Source organism: Sebastes umbrosus, chromosome 16, assembly GCF_015220745.1.
Source record: "Sebastes umbrosus isolate fSebUmb1 chromosome 16, fSebUmb1.pri, whole genome shotgun sequence".
In the NCBI taxonomy this organism is placed as follows: Eukaryota; Metazoa; Chordata; class Actinopteri; order Perciformes; family Sebastidae; genus Sebastes; species Sebastes umbrosus.
Genome location: NC_051284.1, coordinates 30,937,869 through 30,954,417, shown reverse-complemented (window position 1 = coordinate 30,954,417; position 16,549 = coordinate 30,937,869). Strand labels below are relative to the sequence as shown.

Sequence of the window (16,549 nt, the reverse complement as noted above, 5' to 3'; positions counted from 1 at the left end):
TATTTTTCTCTTTTATACTTTAAATGTCTTGTACAGATTACTTACTTTTATATTACAGCATCATATTATTCATGACAATATCGATATTGCTTATTTGTTTGTTGGAGAAATAACACTTCAGGCCTGCATTATTTCATATTTTAAAACATATTAATTCACACTAATGTTGAGTTACTTTGTGTGTTTTGCTGCAATTTATTGGGCTTTGCATTTGCACCTAATCTTACTTTATTTATTTATTTATATATAACTGAGCTATAACCTAAAGATCACAATTTACTTTGGGTTTAAGAAATTAGTGCCATTAAAACAAATTTGCAAAACAATGAAAGCTCTAATATATATAAAACCAAACTGTATACTTTTATATTTTATTATTATTATTTATTTGTTTATTCATTTATTATATATATATATTTATCTCAATCCAATTGCAAATCAATTTCAAACTATTCATGGGATTATCTTTGCTTAATAAATGTTAAATAAAAAAAATATATATTGTCATTCTTTTACATACAAGATCATCTGTTAGTTGTTATGTTTCATCGTTGTTTACAGTTTTCTTTATTTATTTGTTGTTGTTGTTGTTGTTGCTGATAAATCCTGCTCGGTTCTGCATCTGCGACGCTGAATTTCCACCTCGTGTTATTTTGTTTTACAAACTACTCCGAGTGTGTGTCTTTATATTTTATCCTCGTCTACTAACCATCCAGTTTATACTTCTGGACACCATGCTTTATAAATATAAAAACATGTTTGTTCATTGAACTCAAACGGTTTGTTTGTAGTAAAAGTGGTTGATTATTGTGCTTTAAATAAATGTAAAGTTTAAGATGAACATATATTAAGCTCTGGATGATTTAATATGGTGCACAGTAATAATTATATTTACAGTGAATCACTGTGTGGCTCTAAACCCTAGAAGACACAGTGTGTAACCGCCCTATTTAGTCAAACAAATACTGATTTGAATTCCCCGTCATCTCCACAGTGACATCGTTTATTCACTGAACATCTATAATGTTTTGCTTCCGGACATTTTGTCATTTAATTTCACAACAGCGGTTATCTGCGTCGGAAGGAAACTTTAATGTGCAAATTCATTAATGCACAATTAAGCAGAGCTCTTATGACGAATATGATAATGAACATTATGGGGTAATAATGTGGATTTTATGGATATGAGTTGAGCGTATTAATTACTAAAGATGAATAGTAACATGAATTAATAACAACAAAAGCAGACGTATAATAAACGCAGGGTAGCAAATTATAGCGAGCCTTCTTGTAAGTAACAGACTTTTCAACGGCGACCATTAATAAAAACAAATACACCAAAATGAGCACATTAATGGGAGCAGCATTCATAATTCATGGTGTTAAATCAATCTGGTGCTGCTCGGAAATCATATTTCAGTTTAACACGGTAGCTGGGTGAGAAAACCTAAAGATGTACGCCACCAAAGGTTCATTTATTGATGTTTTTACTATTAAAGTAATGTGTTTAGACACAGTGATTTCCATCATAATAAGCTCAGATAAATTATACTCTACATGTGACCATCGTCATATTTATTTATGCATCAGATTCGTGCTAGCTGGAGAATCTGAACTCTGAATACAGATTCAGAAATGGCTTCAAAAAGCTAAACAGAATTAAAATTACTAATATATTACAACTTTTAAGGTGTTTCTTCCCAGCTAGCCTACTGTGCTGCTACAGCTAGTTAAAAAGCTAGTGAGCTATATTGGATTTTGCATCTCATAAATCATGTCCAGCACAAAGATTCAGTGCTCATGATAGTTATGTATACTAGCAAAGGTATACTAGAAAGTATCGCAATACAATATATAAACAGTACGATACTCCATTTTATTAGTAGCGATACTTTAAGAATGACAAATCTTCCTTCAAATCTGAAATGTAGTCACATTTCGTACTATTGCCAAACTCATTATTTGTGCCTATGTATGGAGGATGGAACTTGCCAAAATCAAACATAAATGAATAAATAAATAAATGACTCGATAAATAATTAATGTCATTAAATGCAGCAAAAATATCAGTAAAAAATAAATGTAACCATTTACTGATAAAATGTGTCATAAATTGATATTTTTGTTTTAATTTGCATCTTTATTTATTTATCTTTGTATTAATTCCCTTATTTATTTACTCTTCTATTTAATTTTCCCTTTTATTTATTTATGTATTTAATTGTATTCATTTTAAAATGTATTTATTATTTTTGTATTTATTTTTTATTTATTTATTGTTGTATTCTTTTCTTTATAAATTTCTTTAGACATTTTATGAGCCCCCTCATTTGCATAATGAGGAAGAAAAGCATAAAGAAATTTGTAAAGAAATATATAAAGAAAAGAATACAGAAGTTTGGTGGCAAAAAAAATAAGGGGTAGAATGCAGAGAGAAAATCAATGAATAAATAAATAAATAAAATGAATATATACATACATTTGAAAATAAATATAAAAAAAATAAATGCATAAATAAATGCATAAATAAATAAATAATGCATGTATACATAAATAAAGGCATAAATGAAATAAATACATACATTTAAAAATAAATTAAAATTAATAAAAAAAATAAATGCAAAAACAAATAAATACATTTAATTAAAAAAATAATGGGAAAATTAAACAGAAGAGTAAATAAGTAATGGAATTAATCCAAAGATAAATAAAGAAGCAAATTAAAACAGAAATATTTATTTATACCACATTTCATCAATTGGTGGTTAAATTTATTTTTAATATTATTTTTGCTACATTAAATTACATATTTATTTATTTATTGAGACATTTATTTAATTATTCATTATTTTTTATTTTGGCAGGTTTTGTCCTCCGTACCTATGAGCTGTGGGCATTGATGTTTATGTCTGTGATTTTAGCTGCCTGCTCTGGTCGGTACACTTTGGTCAACGTGGGTCGTTTTTAAATGTTCTTTATGGATAAATGTGACTTTGACTTTGGACTAAAGAGATTAGAAGCGACCAGTAAAAGTTCAATAGAACACAAACAGACGCTCTCTGTCTCTCGTTCACTTCAGCTGAGCGCCGGATTAATTCAAGGAAACATTTCCTCAGTAGGAAATAAAGAAATCAAAACAAACAATGAAGACGGATTGATGGAGGAAGACAGAGCACACATGCTGAAGGGCAGAAGGAGGGATGATGAAAGAGGGAGCAAGAGGAGGAGGAGAAGGAGGTGACAGCTGCACAGGAAAGTTTAATCATCTTCACCTTCACCTCCGCTGAACTCACTCCCTCTCCTTCTCTCTCCTTTCATACTTCCTCTCTCCTTATACTCCTCATGTCCTCCTTTCTTCTCCTCCATCCTCTTTTTCCCCTATTCTCGTCTCCTTCACTCATTCCTTCCCCTCCTGTCCTCTCCTCTCCTCCTTCCCCACCCTGTGTCCTTACTTCATCTCCTCTCCTCCTTCCCCACCCTGTGACCTTACTTCATCTCCTCTCCTCCTTCCCCACCCTGTGTCCTAACTTCATCTCCTCTCCTCCTTCCCCACCCTGTGTCCTAACTTCATCTCCTCTCCTCCTTCCCCACCGTGTCCTTACTTCATCTCCTCTCCTCCTTCCCCACCCTGTGTCCTTACTTCATCTCCTCTCCTCCTTCCCCACTGTGTCCTTACTTCATCTCCTCTCCTCCTTCCCCACCCTGTGTCCTTACTTCATCTCCTCTCCTCCTTCCCCACCCTGTGTCCTTACTTCATCTCCTCATCTCCTTCCCCACCCTGTGTCCTTACTTCATCTCCTCTCCTCCTTCCCCACCCTGTGTCCTTACTTCATCTCCTCTCCTCCGCTCCCCTCTTTCTCTCCTCCTATTTTCCCTCCTCCCCTCCCTCGTTGCTTCCTTTTCTCTCCTCTGTCCTCTCTTCTCCTCCTCTTACTTCCTATGCAGTGTTCCTTTCATTTCTTCTCTCTCCCTTTCCTTCCTTTCCTCTCCTCTTCATCTCGCTCTACTCCCTTCTTTCATTCGCTTCATCTCCTCTTCTCCTCTACCCCTTCTCTTCCTCCTGTCCTCCCTTCCTCTCCTCATCTCCTCTCCCTTTCCTCTTCCTCCTGTGTCCTCGACTTCCTCTCCTCGTACCCTGTACCCCTCCTCTTCCTCCTGTGTCCTCCCTTCCTCTCCTCTCCCCCTCCTCTTCCTCCTGTGTCCTCCCTTCCTCTCCTCTCCCCCTTGTCTTCCTCCTGTGTCCTCACTTCCTCTCCTCATCCTCCTTTCTCCTATGTCCTCCCTTCCTCTCCTCATCTCCTCATCCTCCTCTTCCTCCTGTGTTCTCCCTTCCTCTCCTCATCCTCTTCTTCCTCCTATGTCCTCCCTTCCTCTCCTCTCCCCCTCCTCTTCCTCCTCTGTCCTCCCTTACTCTCCTCTCCTCATCTCCTCTAACCCTCCTCTTCCTCCTGTGTCCTCCCTTCTTCTCCTCTTCCTCCTGTCCCCCCTTCCTCTCCTCATCTCCTCTCCCTCTCCTCTTCCTCCTGTGTCCTCCCTTCCTCTCCTCCTCCTCTTCCTCCTGTGTCCTCCCTTCCTCTCCTCATCTCCTCTAACCCTCCTCTTCCTCCTGTGTCCTCCCTCCCTTCCTCTCCTCCTCCTCTTCCTCCCTGGGTTCAGTGGTGTGGAACAGTTCAGTATTAGCTCTGAAATTAGCAGCAGTCCCTCGTTAAAGAGTTGGCAGGAGAGCACACACACGCACGTGCACACACATGCGCATGCACACACACACAAGCATGTGCATGTGAACGTGCACGCGCACACACACACACACACACACACACACTCACACACAGTGTTAATGGTATAAAAGCTGCTGCCACCTCGGAGACACAAAATTACTTGAGCCGCTTTTTCTCTTCAAGTCTTTATCATTTCTTCTTCTTCTTCTCTCTCTCTCTTGTCTCCATCTCCTCCTCCCTCTCTCCTCTTTTCTTCCTCTCCTTGTCCTCTTCTAACCTTCAAACAAAGAGACAACTCTGTCTCTCTCTTCTTCCTCCTCCTCCTCCTCTTCCTCTCTGGCTGAAGGCCAGCAGACAGTGAATGAGCCTTCCTCCCCTGACAACCTCATCATCCTCCTCACTCCCCCTCATCATCTTCTCTTACTTTATCCCCTTTCTTACCTCCTCATCCTCTTCTCCTTTTTATATCCGCTTTGTTACAGTTTTTACTTCCCTCCCCTCCTTTTTCTAACTTTACAGCTCCTCTCTATTTACTTTGTTTATACCACTTGTTTCCTTCCCTTCTTTCTTCCCATCCCTCCTTATCTCTGCTATCTTCTTATCCTTCTTTCCCCTTCTTCCTTTTTACAATTTTTCTCGTTTCTTCTTTCTTTATCCAACAGTGAGACACGGTGGCCGACATTGACAAACGCCAGGGTCCGAAATTAACACTCGCCAAGCGCCAAATGCGGGTTTTCCTTACCCAGAGTAAATCTCGGAAGGCTATCCGCCACACTGGCGGGTAAACGTTTGTACCAAAATAGTCGTATGATAGAAAAACGTTAAGCTCCTCCAGCTTTAGGATGCACCAGCTGGCAAGGCCGGTTATAAGCAGTTCTCTTCATACATCCATGGTTGTAACGCGTTCACCATCGTAGTGAGAGGTGACAGTTAAAGGAGGAAATGCAAAGGTTCCCAAACCAGGGACGTTGTTATTACAGTAAATGGTTTAATTTACCTCCAGTAATTTGTGAACTTTGGAGAGAGGCATGCTAGCTGTTTCCCCCTGTTTCCAGTCTTTATGCTAAGCTAAGCTAATCACGCCCTGACTGCAGCTCTGTTACAGCGTAAATATGAAAGTACTATCGATCTTCATCTCAAGAAAGTGAACAAGAATATTCCCCAAACGTTCAGCTATTCCTTTTATCATGACTTCAACATTCCTCCATCATTAATCAAGACAGTTGCTGTGAATGACGTCATCACACACAGACACACACACACACACACACACACACACACACACACACACACATCCAGACACAAACACACACACACACAGCGGTGCGGTGCAGACCTGTGGCTCAGATAACAAGACGGCAGCATCGCAGGCCGACACAGAGTCAGCACCTGACAGAGGGATGTCTGGTCCAGGTGTGTGTGTTTATATGTGTGTGTGTGTGTGTGTGTGTGTGCTTGAGGTGTTTATGTACTTGAGGTGTGTGTGAATGAGAAGCAAAGAGGTGGAGTATGTTGGCAGAAATATCACACTCACACACACACACACACACACACACACACACACACACACACACACACACAGTGTGGTGTAACCTCTCCACAGGCCTCTGAGCTCTACAGCTACTAATTAGTTTGGCAACAGAGTCAGAACAACATACCTTTGGCCTTTCAGCACCCCCTGCACACACACACACACACACACACAGTCAAACATACACACACATATAGTATATATACAGGCCTTTCCAACATCCAGAACACACTTTCAAACAACTGAAAACACACAAACTGTGCTCTGCTGCTTAAATTGATCAATTAGTATTAATTAAGACGTAAACACACATTCAGCTGTTGACCATAACGTGAACAAAACTTCATTAATGTCCATAACTTTGGAGATTAATTTGTGACAACAAAACGCAACTCATAATTCACTTTAAATGAAATATTTTGGTGCAGTTGATTGTAGTTTTTTTCTTTCCAAAAGTGAACGAATCACCTGTGTTCCCCATACAGTGCATCATTTTAGTGTACAATTGGAGAGATATGAAGTGTAAATCTGTATACAAATATTTACTTTACAGTTAAAAATATTCAGGATGGAATTGTGAATGAAAGTTTGTATTTATGACAGCAAATGTTTGTTTTTTTTCTATAAAATGGAAATTCGATAAATGCAAAGACCAAATGTTGTCCTTAAGTAATCCTGAAAATGGGAATAACATTGGTGAAACTCTTCAAACAACTGCAAACCAAAGCCACACTCACACAAAGACACACCTGAATCCTACAATGCAACCTGCAGCCCCTCATTTACCCACTGAAACCTGGAGATACCCCAGAACACCACCACTAGCCTCCGTACACAGAGACACACACCTGCTGGGTGCCACCCTACCATACCAGCCTCTCTGGCTGTGATTCATCAAAGCAGGTTACAGCAACCTGGTGCTGCGGTCAGGCTGCAACACGCTCTGAGAGAGGGAGACGCGCTCTACGTTTTCCCTGATAATACCACATTGTGAACTACAAATCCTTGATGAAATCGGCAGGACGAGAGCTAGTTAACGTAAACTGTTAAAGTCCTGCACGGAGCAAACAGCTAACGTTAACAGGAGGTGTCATTGATTTACATTATGTTGCGTTCAGGCTCTATTCATAAAAAATCTGTATTGGGTGATAGGAAATTCTATTGTTGTCATGATGTGTTCAAATGTAATCTTGCAAAATGCAGTTTTTGGGGAGAAACTTGAATAAATCCAGTTGTTTGAAAGAGATGTTTTCACAGCAATATGAAATAGATAATAGAGAGAATTATGACCCGTTTAACTTCATAACAAAAACCAGTATGACAGTAACAGTAATAAAGGAGTGGATGTTGAAGTTCATGGGATTTATTGTTTTACTGTTGTTTTTTACAGAGGTAGAGAGTTGGTATTGAGAATCGTGGAATTTCACTGTTATTGGTATCGACTACTAAATTTCTGACATTGTGACGTCCCTAGCTGAGAAAGCACAAATCCGTCTGTCAATCTCCATGTGACTATAACTTGTGAACAAGAACCCAAGAACCCTTATGCAGGACAGAACAGGGAGACCAGAGCACTCTTCATGGGGTCCAAAGGAACAATATGGGGCCACACATACAGGTCAGGTGCGTTGCCAACATGTTAAGCTGTTAAGTACAAGAAGCCAACCAATGCCTGAATGTTTAAAAGCCCCATGCATGTTAAACATGTGACTGATATAGTCATTTACCCCTAGTGCCAATGTGTTTATTTTCCCCTGATGTCGGTCTGTCGATCTCTATTTAAGTCTAATCCGTCTCCTCTCAGCTGTTCTTCTTTTCAACACACTCCTGATATCTCCTCTCTCGCTCCGTGTGAGTCGTCCTCGCTGCCAGAGATCTTGTTTGTACAAAGCAACAGAAAGCTGAATAATTGATGCTGGATGCAGTTCACAGCACGCTCTCTCTCTCTTCATCCATCCATCCTACGACTCTCCCTCTCTCTCTCTCTTTCTCTCTCTCTCTCTCTCCACCTCTACCTCCCCTCCTGTTGTTGTTGTTGTTGTTGTCAATAATCATCAAATACAAAAACACAAGAAGCCAGACGAGAGCCGAGAAACTGATAGAAAGTGAGGAGAAAAGAGAGAGAGAGCTGATTGGTCCAAAGCCATGTGATAACACACACATACACACACACACACACACACACACACATTCCTATACAGGCTTGTAAATTACAGCTGGGAACAGCTAGATATCTTCCTGTTCATGTGTGTGTGTGTGGGCGATAAAATAAAAGCCTGTGAAGAGAGGAAATGTCACTTATCAGACCCTCTGATCACTATTCATATTGTCCCCTAACACACACACACGCACACACACACACACACACACACACACAACACCGACTACATTGTGGGTTTATTGCAGCCCATAAAAAGATGAGCAGCCGATACCGAGCTGCTGCAGACTGCAGGGAGAGGAGACGGCGTTACACTGACTGACTAGTTGACTGGATAACAAACTGAATCACTGGATAACAAACTGACTATCTGACTGAAGATAACAGACTGGACTGGTGTCGGGCAACATGTTCAAATGTTCCAAACACCTAACAACTGGAGATTATTGATATGTTTGTGCAGGTGAATCATTAATTCACTGATTTAGATGTGAAAATACGCCGAGTCTAAACTCTGTTTATCTCTGCTGTCTCTCTCTCTAGCACCAGCTCTCTCGTTGTTCGGAGGCAGACCATTCAATTAGCAAAGGGTAACAAAAATTGCCAAAAAAAAAACAGCCACCGAAGTGCTCAGTCAATCACCAACAGCCAATATAATCATCCAATCACCTAACCCTACAACCGACTGACTGAACGGACGGCTGACTACTTGACTAGGTGACTGACTGAGTGGATGATGGACTGACTTACTGATTGTGTAACTAATTACATGACTGACTAGGTGACTTACTGACCGAAAGGTTGACTGAGTTACTGTCTTTCTGTCTGCCTGAGCAATTAAAGTACCGTGTGACTAACCGACTAGATGACAAGATGACTAGATAACTGAGTGACTAAATTACTGATTGACTGACTGTCTGTATATCTGACTGGACAACAAAAGCTTGTGTTCCAAATGACATACTAACATTACCAAAGTGTTTGTGATACATCAAAAACAAACATAATCAACAATCACAAAATACTTTTCCCTCGAAACATAACTCACAATGCAGTTTCGTTGTCTGGGAATGTAATTTTTAGGAGACAGGGCTGGTTAAACAGACAAAGCAAAGCAGTTGAATCTCAGCTAATATGTTGAAACGTTACAAATACTCTGTAAACTATGTGTAGTCGGACTATCCAAATAAAGTGTTACCTAATAATCTAAAGGGGGACAAGAGGACAAAAGGAAATAAAATTCAGGAGACTTCCAAATCAAAGCCATAAATCAAAGACCAGTGTAAAGAATTGGGGATTACAAAACAGATGACAAACGGAAGGAAGGAAGTAAAGAATGGTTAGAAAGAGAGAAGAGATGTGGGAGAAAGGAGAGAGAAGAAGGAGAAAGCAAAGACAGGGAGGGAGCATTGGAAGGAGAATTAGCGTAGGGCAGAAATTAGAGGAGAGGGAGCAACTAAAAATGATAGAATAAGAGTCAAAGAGAAGGAGGGATGAAGAGGAGAGAGTGAAAGGCGGTGAGTGGCAGAATGAGAGGAGGATTTGCATAAACACTCCTTGTGCTTTTGTTGGTGCAATTAGCTTCAATAGCTTTTAGCTTTTCACACTCACAATGGCTGCGTGGGGGCGTCTGCGTGAGACGAGCTGCACGCTATGATACCACCGAGTGAGAGGAATTAGAACCAGAGAGCTGAGAAACACAGGAGGTTCAATACTGGGACAGACTGGGTCCCAGGATGGGGCACAAACCGGGCTGGTGAGGACACACAGGGTTTACAGAAGGCTAACAGATGCTAAGATTGGCTTTAGTGTGGGGAATTATAGACATATCTCCACTCAAGGACACACAGGGCCAACCAGGGCCAGATAGAGGTGTCACCAAACCTGCACCAATAAAACCAAAACAATCTGCATGGCTAGAGAAGACACCAGAGGAGGTCTGTTCCGTATCCGTCACCAAAACAAACTACAGCGAGCTGAAACTAGAAAGTAGAAAACATTGGAGGGTCCACGTGGATACGACCTGCACCCTCACATGTTAAACCCAGCGTGGTTAACACTACACATCCAGTAAAGGATGGAAACACTTTGGGTTTTACACATTGACAGGAAAAGCAGAGCTAGACATCACGACTAAAGTTCCATGCTAATTTTTAAAAAAAGAAGGCCAAAATATGTCCAAAAATAAGTCCAAACAAAGGCTGAAAAAAGGCCAAAATATGTCCAACAAATGTCTAAAATATGTCTGAAAAAAGGCAGAAAAAATGCCAAAGTATGTCCGAAATGTGGCCCAAAAAAGGTCCAAAAAAGGACGAATTATGTCCGAAAAAAAGGCCTAAAAAAAACAGAAATATATTCAAACAAAAGTCCAAAATATGTCAGAAAAAAGGATGATATATGTTTGAATAAAAGTCTGAAAAACGTCTAAAATATTTTTCGCTCTCATCTCCGTGGTCAAATGGGCTGACACTACAACTGTAGAGCACCCAGATACTGACATTTATGTTCTCTGCATTGAAACGGCCCCGATGGAGCTGACCATGGATGGATAAAGAGAACGGAGCTGACGGGAGAGCTAGAGACCACCTTGGAGAAGTTAGAGAAAGTAGACACGTGGGACTACGTCCGCTTTTCAAAATAAGGTGTTAACAAAGGGAACTGTATATACAAAATACATCTATGGAAAAAAATGGATTATATTCACCAGAAGTATAAAACATTACATGTCTCTTATAAATTAAAAAGAAAACACCACTAAGAGAATCAAACTCCCTCTAAGACCCTGAGAAAGTTGGAACAAACTACCTTCGATACACAAACAAGTTAATTTCTTTGTCTGGCTCCGGCAGCAGCAGCAACAGCAGCAAAAATCTTTTGCCGTTTTAATTATCTCTCCCTTTCTTTCTTTCCCTTTCACACACACACACTGTGCACGAGGGTGAGTTTGAGTTCTTAATCATGGCAGGACCCGGCGGACTCACTGAAGCTTCCAACAAACACAGCTGGCCTCCTGCCTGACCTGCAGACACATTACCACCTCTCCTGGCCAGATGGACCTGTCTGTGGGTGTGTGTGTGTGTGTGTTGGCGTCTGACACTCGTCCTTGAATGAAGACGTGATGGTCAAAGTGTGTGTGTGTGTGTGTCCACGTGTGATGCGTAAAATAAGAGTGAATGTGTGTGTGTGTGTGTGTGTGTGTGTGAGCTAACTAACTGGACATCCCATCAGCAGAGCATCTGTGATCTCAGCTCTCCAGAGGGAGTTCCCTGTCAGCCGACAGGTTTATAGACCCGCCGGCTCACAATGAGACCGGCCGAGAGACTGAGAGGAAGAACAGCAGGAAGAGAGAGAGAGACGAGTGTCTTTTGTCCAGCAATGATGAAGAATTTAGACCAGACGGGGAGTGTGTGTGTGTGTGTGTGTGTGTGTGTGTGTGTGTGTGTGTGTGTGTGTCAGCTACAGGTAGTATTACAGAACAGGTGTTACCATGTGTGTGTGTGTGTGTGTTTTAAGACAAAGAGAGTCAGTTGCTGGTGTGTGATTTGTCCTCAAACTATAATTAAGGACTCAAACAATTTGATCCCAGAGGACATCCTCGGCTTATTTTTGACAAAAACATTAAACTCACCTACATGAATCAGAATATTAAAATATATACACAGTTTTGTTGTTTTTTTTGTATGGAGGATGTTCTCATTAAAAGGTTGTTTTGCATCTCTTTGTAGACATTTTATGTCTCTTTTTGGTAATTTCGCATCTCTTTTTGGTCCTTTTGCATCTCTTTCTAGTCAGTTTGCATATATTTTTGGTCGTTTTGCATCTCTTTCTAGTCGTTTTGAGTCTCTTTTGGTCCTTCTACATCTCTTTCTATTCGTTTTGCATCTAGTTTTGGTCGTTTTGCATCTCTTTCTAGTCATTTTACATCTCTTTGTAGTTGTTTTGTGTCTCTTTGTAGTCATTTTACATCTCTTTTTGGTTGTTTTGCCTCTATGTAGTAATCTTGTCTCTTGTTGGTAGTTTTGCATCTCTGTGGTAGTTTTGCGTCTCTTTTTGGTAGGTTTGTGTTTCTTTTTGGTAGTTTGCGTCTTTTGTGGTCGGTCTGTGTCTCTTTTTGGTAGTTTTGTGTCTCTTTTTGGTAGTTTTGTATCTCTTTTTAGTTTTGAGTCTATTTTTAGTAGTTTTGCGTCTCTTTTTGGTAGTTTTGTGTCTATGTGGTAGTTTTGTGTCTCTTTTTGGTAGTTTTGCGTCTCTTTTTGGTAGTTTTGTGTCTCTTTTTGGTAGTTTTGTGTCTCTTTGTGACTTTTCAAAAATAATTGTTGACAGTAACTTCAAACAGAAGCTCTGGGGGCCTCCTAACCTGTTGGGCCTCTGGACCTGTGCCCAGGAGGCCCGTCCACTGATCCATCCATGCAACTCAAGGTCCACTTACAGGCTTTTTTCAGAGTTTTTAACAATATTTTACAGGTGTTATCGTGTTTGTAGTTCTTCATCAAACAGACTCAGTGATGAAGTGATGTCTCCTGTTTCTCAGCCGTACCTCTGCTGCTGTAAATACAGCCGTGAACATCAAATCTCCGTTATCAGGAGTGTTGCACTCCAGTGAAACGTCAAATAATCGTCACAATAAAACAACGACCGAAGACAATTTGACAAACTAAAGGTGGATAATCAACTTCTTCATTCAATTATGTTCCATGCAGAGCACTTAAGCAGCAGCGAACAAATTAGGTTTTATTCTCCATTTGAGTTTATACTATAAGCCAATTAGTAAATTACCAACAAGGAGAACAACAAGGTGTAAATCATTAGCTCACAACGAGCCAGTGTTTTTATCCACAGAGCCTGTTTAACTGGGCAGTAAAACGCCTCTTTATACATTTCACCCCGTTTGGTTTTCAATCCCAGCTAATGCAGTCACGCCGCCACAGTAAAAACTGTGAGGCTGATAATTAAAGGACTCTATAAAAAGTCCTGCTTCAGTCGGGCACACCGAGAGGAGCTGCAGAGAGTGTTTGGCTAACAGGATCAGCGATCGATCCGCCTTAAAAAACTCTGTAAACTGCTTTAAAGAGGATAAACAATGAACAAAACCACAGAGAACACACACTGCTGATACTACTACTGATACTAATACTACTAATAATAATACTGATGATACTACTACTACTACTACTACTACTATTATTACTACTGATAATACTGGTGATACTAGAAACACTCTACACCACATAATACAACAAATATTACTAAAACTGGTACAACTACTGCTGCCACTACTACTGGTATTACTACTAATGCTGCCCACACTGATAATATTACAACTGCTTATAATACTGCCTTTTGTGGTACTACAGCGGCAAATACTGCTATTACTACTACTGGTAGTAGTGCTGCAGTAGTATCATTGGTAACAGTACTACTAAGGGTACTTCCACTGCTGATACAATACTTCTAAAGTTGTATTCTATGTGGTGAATGTCCGCTGATCCTTAAAACACGAGCATTTTAAATGGAGTTTGGTGCAATGCTTTCTGACAACAGATATCGGAGGTACACATTCTTCTGACTGCAGTGAACTTTTAACAGCTGATTTTCTGACATTAACACCCTCAGCTGGCGGAGCTCTTTAACTATTATCTTGGCTCAGCTCAGCTCGGCTCGGCTCGGCCCTCCTCCCCCCGCTCCGGCCCTATCTGAGAGAGGGATTGCCAGCTAAATCTTTTCCATGCAGCAAGTGGAGCATGACTGGGAGAAATAGGCTGAGATCCTGTCGAAGAGGAGGGTGAGGAGGGTGAGGAGGGGGGTAATCTTAGGGCGAGAGAACGGTGAGCAACAGGTAGAGGAAGTGCAGAAAAAGAGAGAGAGAGAGAGTGGTTTTCTAAATGCAGCGTGTCTATCAGACTATCCTCCAACAGACAGATGAGGAGCCAATCTGAGGGAGACTTTCACAGTTGGATCTCCACAAAAGGGGGGGCGACAGCGGCTGGATGAGGACCTTATAGCCTGTCTGTCTACCCGTCTGTCTGTCTGTCAACCGGGAGAATCAGTCCAACATGTCATCTGACAGCCTTTCAGCCTGCTGTCTGTCTCTCTTTCACTCTCCTGTCTCTCAGCCTTTTCTGTCTGCAGTCTGGTGGGAATCAATCTGAGGCTCGTCTGTCCTCACTTCTCTCTGACTTGTTTTTTAATAGCCGTGATGTTAACTGTTGTTTTAGTGACTGTAGGTCAAAACATGCCTTGGCATTAGGTTAATCAATCATTGTTAATCAATTAAACTATTTCACGATTAACCGCAAATTAATCACACATTTTTGTATCTGTTCTAAATGAACCTTAAAGGGAGATTTGTCAAGTATTTAATCCTCTTATCAACATGGGAGGGGACAAATATGCTGCTTTATGCAAATGTATGTATATATTTATTATTGTAAATCAATTAACACAAAACAATGACAGATATTGTCCAGAAACCCTCACAGGTACTGCATTTAGCATAAAACAATATGCTCCAATCATAACATGGCAAACTGCAGCCCAACAGGCAACAGCAGCTGTCAGTGTGTCAGTGTGCTGACTTGACTAGGACTTGTACCCAAACTGCATGTGGTTATCATAAAGTGGGCATGTCTGTAAAGAGAAATACTGAGCTCATCCCTCTCCTAAACCTGACCCAAAAATTATATGATGATATGATTTACATTCAGGAGTTTTTCAATTTACTATCAAAACCTCTTCCACACTTGCCAGGCTAAAATTGTGGGCAAATACGGAGGAAAAAAAACTTATACAGTCTGTAAAAGTACTGGAATCGGACTACAAAACACGCACCAAATAATACTTTTACATAAATTATAAAGTTGCTAAAAATCCAAAATGTCTTCAATGATTGCTGTAGCTCTGCCCAAGACTCTAACCTCTAATCTCTCCTTTCTCATCTGTTTTACTTCCTCTCATTCTTCCATTCTTTATGACGGGTAATAGTCAGTAAATTCACTTCTTGGAGGTCCCTACAGGTCCTCAGCCCATACTCACAGATCCACTGGACCAAACTGTGTCTCTTTTGAGGCTGATGTGTAAAAGAAATATTTGAAAACCTTACTTCCAGTTCAAGCAAGAGATCAAAAAACCATAAAAACACGAATTATACCCCTAAAAAAATAAAGCGTCGTGCACGGTTAATTAGAGCTAACTCCAGGCAGCGCTGCAGCCGCTTCGCCTCCCCCCAAAGTGTCTGACAGCCGACCGCCAAAAGGTCTCCCCCCGCGCTCGACTCGAGCGAATCTGAATCCAATTAAAAGTTAGAGATCAAGTTCGGCTTCAAAAATCGTAAATGATTTGCGAATCAAAAGGGCGGCTGGAACAGAAATCAAAGGCTGAGGTGAGTGAAGTCCTCAGGTGAGCTGCAGGAGCCGACGGGAGTACGAGACTAATCGACAGGGTTCGTTAATGGATACACAAACACACTCTGGCTCATGGAAACTCATTTTCAAGACAGACAGACAGTCTGAGGATTCAGGTGGAAAAGTTTTCCTCAGGTTGGATTTTGTTTATTAGAAACAGAGAAAGACAAACAGAGAAAGACAAACAGCAAAGACGGCGATACAGACAGACAGACAGACAGACAGACAGTTAAAGCGACAGATAGAAAGACAGACAGGAAAGACGGTGATAAGGAAGCGTCAGACAGAGACAGACAGTTAGACAGACAGTTATAGCATCAGACAGACAGACAGACAGTCAGACAGACAGACAGACTCTGTAAAGCTTCTTCAAGGTGAATTATGTTTCTGCCATAGCTGACTGCATCCTGCATTTCATAGACATCACTTCATTGTCACACTTCTCTCTTTCTCACCAGCAGCTGCATTTCTTCTTCCTCTCCTATACGTTAAACATTCCTCTTTCTCTCCTCTTCCTTTTTTCTGTTTTTCCTTTACTTTAATTTCTCTATCAGTCATCATCGTTTCCTTCTTCCATCTCTATCTCTTCCTGTAAGTTTGATCATCATATAACCTCCCATTTGATCTCTTAATTCTAACTCTTTGATTTGCTTTGTTAGTATGACTGAAACTACTCAGTGTTGTTGATGCAGGTTGTAGAAAGTTAGTAAAAAAAACACATAGTTTTGTCTTCTTCCAAATC

The 16,549-nt window shown here is 40.5% G+C and overlaps 1 protein-coding gene across 7 annotated transcripts in view; it reads right to left on the bottom strand.

The window, feature by feature from the left end:
• LOC119504491 (neuronal PAS domain-containing protein 3) overlaps positions 1–16,549 on the bottom strand; it is a 317,816-nt gene that overhangs the window by 191,883 nt on the left and 109,384 nt on the right. The gene's annotated exons all lie outside the window — the stretch shown is intronic.